The 10,007-nt window shown below is 37.9% G+C and overlaps 1 long non-coding RNA gene across 1 annotated transcript; it reads left to right on the forward strand.

Annotated features, from left to right (window-relative positions):
- Window positions 1-598: 598 nt before the first annotated feature.
- LOC138105977 (uncharacterized) lies at window positions 599-8,106 on the forward strand. The gene is made up of 6 exons (XR_011148842.1): window positions 599-664; window positions 1,035-1,111; window positions 4,774-4,870; window positions 6,224-6,331; window positions 6,840-6,895; window positions 7,916-8,106. It is a non-coding gene; the product is annotated as an uncharacterized lncRNA (long non-coding RNA).
- The last annotated feature ends 1,901 nt before the right edge of the window (window positions 8,107-10,007 follow it).

The raw sequence follows: 10,007 nt of genomic DNA on the forward strand, positions 1-10,007 counted from the left end.
GGGCTGGTTTCTATTTCACCACCAATAATTCAGGCACTGCGGCTTTTTCAGTCCTTTCTTCTTGTATTGTCAAAACCACACAGTTGCCTGGTGTTGTGAATCTTGGTTGCTTGACACTAGAGTCCAGCTATGCAGCTGTTCATGTCTGTCTCAGTGGGTTAGGATTAATTCATCTCCTTTCTACCATTTACTTGGGGAATGTACCTGAGAGGAGATCCAGCTCCATAATATTTTTATTTGTAGGTAGTCCATAAGTGAGATAAAGAATGGCATTAGATTATTACCTTAATCAAGTATTTTTAGCTGCAGCTCCTCTGTGTGGATCACATCATGGGCAGTGGTCTTTCATTTGGTGCTTTGGCAAAAGGATGAGGGGCAGAGAAGAGGGAGGAACAGGGAAGGAATGAGAGTGGTGGAGGCCAACAAATACCTTGATGAGGGGGAACACTTTCACAGAGTAGTGGAGGAGGAGCCCAGGCTTGAGTGGTGCTTGCTGACTTCACCAAAGGCTGTATTTATCCAAAAACCAAAGAGGGGGGGGTAGGAGGGGAGTTTCCTCTAATAGGAAACCTGAGATGACTTGCTTTTTGTTGGGAACCAATGTGTGAGCAGTTGTCTATGCCTACCACCCAAGCACGAAGCTCCTGTATGAATATGAAGACAGGTTGTTAATCTACATTTAAGTTTGGTTCTATTATTTATTTTTACAAATGTCCATGCTATATCCATCATGGAAAAACCAAGACTAGCCAATGAAAGCTGAGCTGCAAAAGCAAAGTTTTCCTATAAATATAAAATGGAGTTTTATAAAATCATGTATTTTATAATCATTATAAATTGTGACTGGTTTCCAGACCAAAAAAAAGTTATAATATCCACAAAACTGCACCTGCAGCAAGGCTGTATAGTGCTGATGAAAAATGTGAATCATGGATTATTACAGTTTTGGGTTTTGTTTGGGTACTTTTTTTTGTGTTTGTTTTATTTTGTTTTTTAAGTCATGGGTTTTCCATTATTTATTACAATTCCTTTAGGACAGCACTGGAGTCTTGAGTGCTAAATGTGTTCATATGCTCTGGGGTACCTGCATGCAATTTAAATGGAAAAGAAGGTAAGTGTTTGAGAAGATTGAGCTCTACAGCCACTGGAAATTGGAAGGAGATAAATTTTTACAGCTAGATGTCACAGTTAAATCTTAATCACAATCATACTGGTGTAAATCCAGTGTAACTCCACAGGGAACTTAACAAGGTCCTGACCACACTGCTGCTGAATTAAACACAGCTTGTGCCTAGCATGTTGCAAGCCACCCTTTGGTGGATGTAAGCAGGTCCAGACAAGTTCACAGACAGTATCCCAATTGTCTTTTATAGTACTATTTTCTGGTGCCCTGCTGGAGTTCCTGGTAACCAGAAAGCTTAATAAAAAGCTGTAGTACAGTTCTAGAAAATGTAGATCTAAGAGAAAAATGTCACTAATGAAAAGACTGAAGAAACATGATACTAAGATTAATAAATGTCATTAGTCAGGTTGTCAGCTCTGTCTAAGTAGTGTTGTAATGACCATTGGAAAAAAATTAATAGAATATTTCTGAAGACATTGCAGGAACTAGTAAATAGAACATTTAATAGGTTATGTTTTCTCCTTTGTGTGCATACAGTCAGGGAAGAATATACCACATAGGAAAATTAGTGTGCCTAACACATTTCACATCATGGCTATCCTGGCACGCTTTCCATAGTTAGTTTAAAACTGTGTTCCGTGGACTTACAGTACTTTCTTTGATTTTCTGCCAATATTTGCTTAAGCAAATTGAAGAGTTTGTACTATATTAGGGTAGAAAGAGTGATAAATTGCAAAAATGCAGTGAATGTTAAAGCTACATTTTTAAGCAGAAATCTGAAGAAATTGCTCTCATGGCTGATAACTTTAACAGATTTTAAGGAGAACACATGATCACATAACACAGTAAGTGAGAGCTTGTGATAGAGGATACAGGTTCAAGTATTTGCCACACCTGAAGAGATTTCAAAGTATTTTTTACCTGGTTCCCTGAATCACAGTTCGTTAGTGTTCAAAACAAAAGCTTTGATTCCTAGAAAAAGATTACCAAATATTGTGTTTAAATGTGAGAACTTAGATGCTAAAATCTCCCTTTAAAAAAGTGCTTGCAGCTCCAGAGTTGACTTCAGGATAGAATTTGGTCCATTGTAGTTCTTTTAGCCTATTTTCTTGTTAACAAATTTGTGTTGCTTTTGTTTATTTCTACATGTGTGGAGAAAGCCATTGCAGAAGCTCTATTTTTAGGGCCATGAGGGACACAATACAGAGCAGAACTAAATCCTGACCTGGTACACTCTAGTTTTGCTGCACTGCAAATATGGGTTTAGAGAAAAGTTTTATAGTTTCTGGGAATCTCCTGAAATGCAAAAAAGGAGATGCATGATCAATTATTATGGACAGGATATACTACTTTATAAAGTATAACAATCAAAATAATTTGAATTAGATTTAGTGGCATGTATTCTGTCTCTGATTATACTTCTAGAAATATACCATGTATTTATACTAGTTAATCTGAAGATATGTATGCTACTTAGATCACATTGAAGACAGGTGAATATTGTAGAAAAATATTTAGAAATGCTAATTTAAACAAAAGAAGGAGCTCAGTGAGGTACAGAACTAATGAAGTTTCATATTCCATTGCCTTGTTACTTATAGGTGGAACCTTGGATATTTGACTGAAGCTGTTGTCTCAATTAGATGGAATTCTCAGATCTTTTAATGATTTCCCTTAATATGGGGATACCTAATTACTTTTATTGAAAGGCTGTTAATGGAAAATAGGCCTCATCACAGATACTTATTATATAGTTGTACAAAATTTTGTAAGAAAATACGTGTTGGGAACAGACAACAGTCGGAAAAGAGGGCATAATGAAATCTCTTCAATTTTGCTCCTCTCAATAAACTTTCCAGTGATGTGAGAATTAGGTAATATTGTCACCAGGTGGGGTAAAACCAAATACAGCCCTTGAAGAGTAAATAGCATATAACAAATAGCAAAAGAAAGAACTGAAGTGAATCATTTGAGAACATCTAAACAGCTGAAATATGTTCACTGACACTGTTATTTGAACAATTGTGAATAACGACCAGATGAATTGAAGTCAAAGTTTCTCCATAATAATTCAGAAAGAGAACAAAAGGCTTAAACTACTAAATAAAACATTTGCTATCAAAATCCTGTCCAGCTCTAGTTCATATATTGTAAAAGGATGTTAGCTTAAGATATGCTTTATTACCAAACTCAGATAAGAATACAGGGAAATGCTGCCTGAGGACTTCATTAAAGGGGCTGTGGACTAAGAGATCTAAGAGTGGTCAATAGGTGAAATGAAGGTATTTTTACAACTTTATGACTCTAATAAGCAAAGGATGTAACCAGTGGAACTTGGGGGAGGAGGCAGACAGAAAAATCAACATAAGACAGAGTGCAAAAAGATAAAATATCTTTTGGCAAGCTTATTTTGACTTTTTAAACTGGAACAATGGACTACTATGGACAGTCCCTCCTTTCCACCACTATGCAATGACTTCCACCCCATTTTCCATTGGTAGCCCTCTGTGTCAGTAGACACAGATTAGCTCTGGGTTTTAACTGGCCCTGGCCCGTTATGAGATCCCACCTGATTCAGGTCTGTGAGTTTCCTCAAAGCAAACCCCTGCTTCTGCAGAGTGCTGTGCTATTCCTCCTGCCACAGACATAGGCATGTGGCTTTACTGTGATTACTTCCTCAAGGTTATGTTGACCTTAACTAGTGAGTCAAGTGGATAATATCCTTGTGGGAGGGGAGGACTAAGTGAGGCTGGATAACATAAGTCCTCTCTCAGGTTCCCTGTGAGACCACAAAGAAGAATGCTCTCCCACGCACAAAAATAAGAATGTGCATTTGGAGGGAATGTTCATTTCTGATGGAAGACTTGCAGGGCATTAGAGTCACTGTAGTTTGCATCCAAGCCCAAGTCAATGAATTACAGTGCATTCTCTGCTAAGCAGGACTTCATGCCTTCCAGTTATTTCACATGCAGCAATTTTACAAGCTACAGGATGTAACTGGGAAGGGATTGTAGGATTGTCCTGAAAATTGAAGTCCTTTGAAAAGGAAGCTTTATTAATTTTTAGTCATATAGATGTCATACACCTTTGCAAATCTTAGGCATGTTCTGTGGAGCAGTCTGTGGACAGTGCTAGGAGTCCCATATGCTTAGGTAGGTTGCTAATCTTACCTAAGGGAAGACAGTTGTTCACATGTAACAGCTGGCAGAAATCACTGTCAGCAATGAGACAGATGCATCTTTATTGGGTGGGAACCCTCAGAAGAAGAAGGAGAAGGGTCTCCACTAAACAAGAATCTTTGAGGATTTCTTTTATAAATTCCTCCCCAGTTCTCCTCCACTTTCTTGTTTAATTCAGGGGTTCCTGAGTTCCCTTTAATGCTGGATGGTGAATTCAACACACAGGGTTTAATGCAGAGCAGGATAGTTAGTGGAGATTTTTTTGCTCAAAGGGAGATTTGTATCTTTATTTTTACTTGATTTTTGTGGATAACATGAGCATTAGCTTCTCCAGTTCCTCTTCATACTGTCCAGATTATCCATGCTTACTTATTGTACTTTTGCAGCTACTGGTTACTTTCAGCCACTGAAGGCTGAAAAAGACACAGATGAGCACAGATGCACAGAATGATGTGTTCTGTTTGGTTTCAGATTCCAGATTACATCTTCTCCCTGACCCAGCATCTAAGGCTCTTACAGAAATTGACTTCATGGTACTGAGGACCAGGCAAATTTGAGGAGGCAACAGGTTGGTTAAATGAAAGAAAAAGCCTGCAAAACATGCTAAACCTCAAAACAGTTCTCCCAAAAATCCAAAGCAAAGCACAAATTCAGTAACACTGGAACTGCGCTGTGACCTTTCACAGGTGGGAGTTGAGGAATTAAGGAAACCTTAGAAAACTGAGGTCATGTCTGCTCAGCCTAGACATTAAAGATCCCATGGTGCTTTACATACTAGGGGAGCATTTACCCTCATGTCCTGACCAAAACATAACCTTTTCCCCAGAGCAAAGGAGCATCCGCACTCTGATTAGAGTCTCTTCTTCATCCTGGGAGTGTCTGCATTTTGATGATGCAGTTTGTGCCTTTGTGTAAACACACACACAAGTGTATACAGCAGGACTTGGGTATTGAAGGGGGCTTTGCACACAAAAGCAAATTACCCATGTTTGTACAGAGTGTGAAGGGCTTATAGCCAAGCCTTGGGAAGGCATGTTCCCTTGGAAAGGAAAGTATTTTGGGATCCTTTAAAAGATCATTTTCATTATTAATTATTAGTTTAGAGGGATGGCCAGCAGTGCAAGCAACAACATGTAACAGCTGTTGGGCTTGATTGGGCAAACATTCTTCTTTTACACGTGGGGACAGTCTTTTTGACTTCATCAGAACTGTTAGGAGTATTGGTGATATTTACCAATATTAAATTCAATTTGGGAAAATCACTTAGGTGAGAAAAATAAATTGCAAGTATACTGTTAAACGTGCAAGATTATTTGCAGAGCATAGCTTTGATGTATAATTAGTGTTTGCCAAGTTCTGTGCTAATAGGTCAGAATTAGTCTCTCCTATTTCTTAATTTAAAAAAAATCCCAGTGAAATTTTATTTCATCTTTTAAAGCACTTTGACTCTAGGGATCAAAATAACTTGGACTTCTGTGCTAAGTTATACCAGAGAATAATTTTTGTTGTACTGTAGCATAGACTTTGAATAGTTGCTGTTTCAATACAAAAATAAAAACCATTCGCTTAATGTGTAATTAATAGTTTGGCATTTCCCTAAGGCTTTGCCCAGGACCCTTTCTGTTTCTGTTTTGTATTACTGAACTCCCCTGCTAAATATTTCCAGATCATATAGATTTAGATAAGACATGTTCCAGAACTTATAACATTTTTTATTTTGACTTTTACAGTCTTTATTAGTGTAATGAAAATAATACTTTGACAAGTCCCCAAATAAATGGTAATATTCACCCCTGGATAGCTGAGGGAAACGTTCAGTGCCATGGGTTATTTGACTGTGTTTACATTGCAGACATAAAAAATATGATAAAAATTTTAGTGCAGATCTGTTAAAAGCTCGTGACCCTCTCCTTTGACCAAGGTGTTGATCCTGTAGTTTGAGGAACACTGGAGGACATTGGCTGACATGAGAAATGCCACAGAGCTCTCCTGGGAGTACAAGGAGACTACAGGATTGGGACCTAACCTTGTAAGTGCTTTGTGGCATTCACTGGGACCGCTCTTACCTGCTTCTATGCATAATACAAAGGTGTATGAGGAATAATTTGGTGAAAAATATGTGACTCAGAAATGGAATAGCTGTGAAAATATCAGAAATTGACAGATGTCAAAAACCCAATTATGATAAATTGATATGAACTTCTGCACTCCTAGAGATAAAGAATTTTACCTGTATTCACCAATATGTATGAAGTTATTGAAGCCACTTTTATAGTTAGTATGGTATGAGTGAGAACTACTTCTGACAAGCATAAAAAAAAACATTTCTGTGTACCAGATTATGTGCTTAAGGTGTGTAAAACCTTAAAGGTGACATTTGTCTTCTTTGTAAAACTTTTAATACACTTTTGACACTATTCAAAAATTAAGGAGCCTTTGGAATCTAGGCTGGATTTTAGGATGTGTGTGCATACAAAAAGAAGGGCTTTGTAGAGCTCTTTGGCCAAAATGAGTGCTTTTTCTCCTTTACATGGCAGATCTCAACTTATGGTTCCTTAGCTGTATCTTCATACCACTTTTCTTGGTGGATCAGGTGAGTCAGGTGGACTTGACCTCCACACCATTTTGTGACCCACACAGATTTTCAAGTTGATTTTTAGAAAGAGAAACATCAGTTCAAAACCAAGAGCTGATGGGTCTCTGTTAGAGAATATTAAAAATGATGTTTCAACATCTCCCAAAACAAGTATTCCTCTTGCTAAATTAAAAGTTTAAACATAAAAAATAGTTTTTCCATTTTTTAATCCCAGCCATAAAATGTTTCCAAACATGAGTAAAACTCCTAAGTTTATGCCCCTTACCAAGTTCAGTTGTTCAATACATTTATTGCTTGTCTAAAAATTGTCTGAGTGGCACCAGGTTTGCTACATGAGCAAGGCTGAGAGGCCCAAGGGTGTTTTCCTGACAAAAACACTTGAAATGTCTTAAGTAGCTTAAAATTCTTTTTCTCCTCTTGGTCCTTCCAGAATAGACCATTCCATTCAAATTTTCATTTCCTTGGAGCATGCTCACTTTTTCATTAACACATCCACAGAGTTGGCTGTGATTTTTTAATGTGAAGCTTCATAATCAGAAGAAATTCCTTCTTGCCAATCTTTTCCCAATATATGCTTTCATGTGTCCAAAAAGGTATTTATCTGACAGCACAAACACATGGAGAAATTTGAGATTAATTTGATATTAATTCTGTGCACACCTTATTGTTTTTTCAACATAGGGAAGAGTGATCAGTTTTTTGTTTCGTATCACTGCATAGATATTGTCTGACACCCTCTGGGCATCTATGACTGGAAATGCCATGTTTTTACTCTTTCCTATATGAGTGTGAAATGTCATGTGCTGGTCCACACATTACTTCAACCCTTTGAAAATAGATTATTTTTATAACAGCTCTACAGAGCTCTGTCTCTTTGCAAAAGCCATGCACCTTTCTAATTAATTGGACCTGAATGTAATGAATCTGAAAATAAAATTATCTAACTCTCAACTCTACTGTTCACCAATGTGTATGCAGAACACACAAAATTTATTATCTCTTTCTTTTTCACTACAGCTATCGTTATGTGATGAATCAGTGGTGACACATGAAATATGTTTCTTCATGATTAAGGAGCTAAGTGTTAGTAGTATTTAAGTGTATGAAAAAAATAGCAGTATTTTTAATTGCTGAATGTCTCCTTTGAAATGAAAAGAAGATTAAATCTCTCTGATTTAGTGCGATTAAAATAATAAATGTAAAATGAAAGTATGATTAAAAACCTAATGCATGGCCCACTGGTAGAGTTAATACATAACCAAGTCTCCTCCCAAACAGAGTTTCAACATTCTTATTGGCATGTTGAAAACCACTATTGGCATCATTGTGCAACTTATGCTTTCATTGTTTATTCTGGTATCTGAGTTCCTTTAGGGATTATAATGGGAATTTGGGACTCTGCTGTGGCTAAGTGCAACAGGAATAGGGGACTGGCAAGGGGGTAGAAAAGTAAAAGAAGGGCAGAGTAAGAGCAGTAAGACAGAGCTGGGAGGGAAAAAATGGCAGATATTGAATCCCTATTGAGCAAGTAAGGGAATTTCTTTCCAAGCAATCAAGCTACCATTCTATGTTGTTTTCCAAAACTCTTATTCTAACTGCTGTTACCTCTACCTTGTTGAAATGCATATATCTCATTACTTCAGTGAGAACATGATAAACTAAGCACTAAATAGAGATAGAAATCCCACTTTTTGCATGTTTTGAAGGCTGTGTATTCAATTTACACTGGTCATGGGCACAAAGTTGTAGCACAATCTTTTTATCTTAAAAAAAGGAGAAAAACTCTCAAAACATCAATGCAATTCTTTATCTCTGAGATAGTTTTGAATTTTCAAGACCCTTGTCTGAGTTTCTAGGTCCTGCATAGTTTTGTGTCCTGGTTGGAAATACTTGTATCTGAACTCGGGCCCGTGAGATGCTGCAGGTTCTGCTTCCCTAAGGTTTTATGACTTCAGGGTAAGCAGCATTTAAGTGTGTGGGCAACCTACCCCAGCTGTGCTGATGACAAGCAGGTTCTGCCTGCTTAGGTTTATCTATGTAGAAACCTCCAGATGCAGCATGCTGCTGATGCAAGAAGGACTTGGAAATTGTTCATAACTTGCCAGAGTTACACTGAAAGAAGGTCTTGATTGTTAATTTTGGTGAGGAGCAGGAAGATCACAGATGGTCAAAAAAATGTCTTCTTATCTGTAAAACAAATAAGTCATTCAGTCAAGTTCTGTGAGTAGGACAAAGGGAAAGGCAAGATGGAACAAGCCCACACTTTCTTGGATCTGATAACAGCACAACCTGAGGTAACTGCTGTTAAAGGCTAACAGAGGAAATGTGACCTGGGGTTTGTCCGACTGCAGGTTTCCTTGGGGTCTAGACTCCTGTTTTCAACAGCCTTTTAACCAGTCTTGTCCTAAGACCACTGACTCTTCCTTTGAAGCATAGCTGAGAATAGGGGAGCATAGAGCCATGTTAGGAGTCAAGAAATCAGAATCCTTTTTGTTTAGAATCATAGAACCATTTAGGTTGGAAAAGACCTCTAAGATCATTGAGTCCAACCATTAATCCACCACTGCCATGTTCACCATTAAACCATGTCCCCAAGTGTTTCTGTCTTTTGCATTTATTCATGTTGCAGGTGTGTTCAAGGGAATGGCAACACTTTGTTGTTGCCACTACACTACACTGCACTACACTACACTACACTACACTACACTACACTACACTACACTACACTACACTACACTACACATGAGTTGGAAAGGGTCTTTTCAAAGAGGGGACCCATGCAATGTTCAAACAACAGCCAACTGGACATGCTCTATAGGAATATTTCAGCAGAGAGATTAAAATAGACCTGGAGGCAGCCATAACTTAAGAACATGTGTAGAATAATACAGATGAGCTAGTGGTCATCATGTTTACCTCTCTTATAGGCACTCCAGGCTTGCTTAAGGTATGCTGGCACTGCTAGGGCTTTTGAGAAGCCATCACATGTGGAAGTGGGCTTGAGGCAGAACACATCACAATAAAATCTGAAAACAATTGAACAACCAGATGTATGGTTTACCCTGACATCCTAAAAGTTGACTGAAATCTCTGAGTGAAAAAAAAAAGT

This window comes from Aphelocoma coerulescens, chromosome 2, assembly GCF_041296385.1.
Source record: "Aphelocoma coerulescens isolate FSJ_1873_10779 chromosome 2, UR_Acoe_1.0, whole genome shotgun sequence".
NCBI classification, from domain to species: Eukaryota; Metazoa; Chordata; class Aves; order Passeriformes; family Corvidae; genus Aphelocoma; species Aphelocoma coerulescens.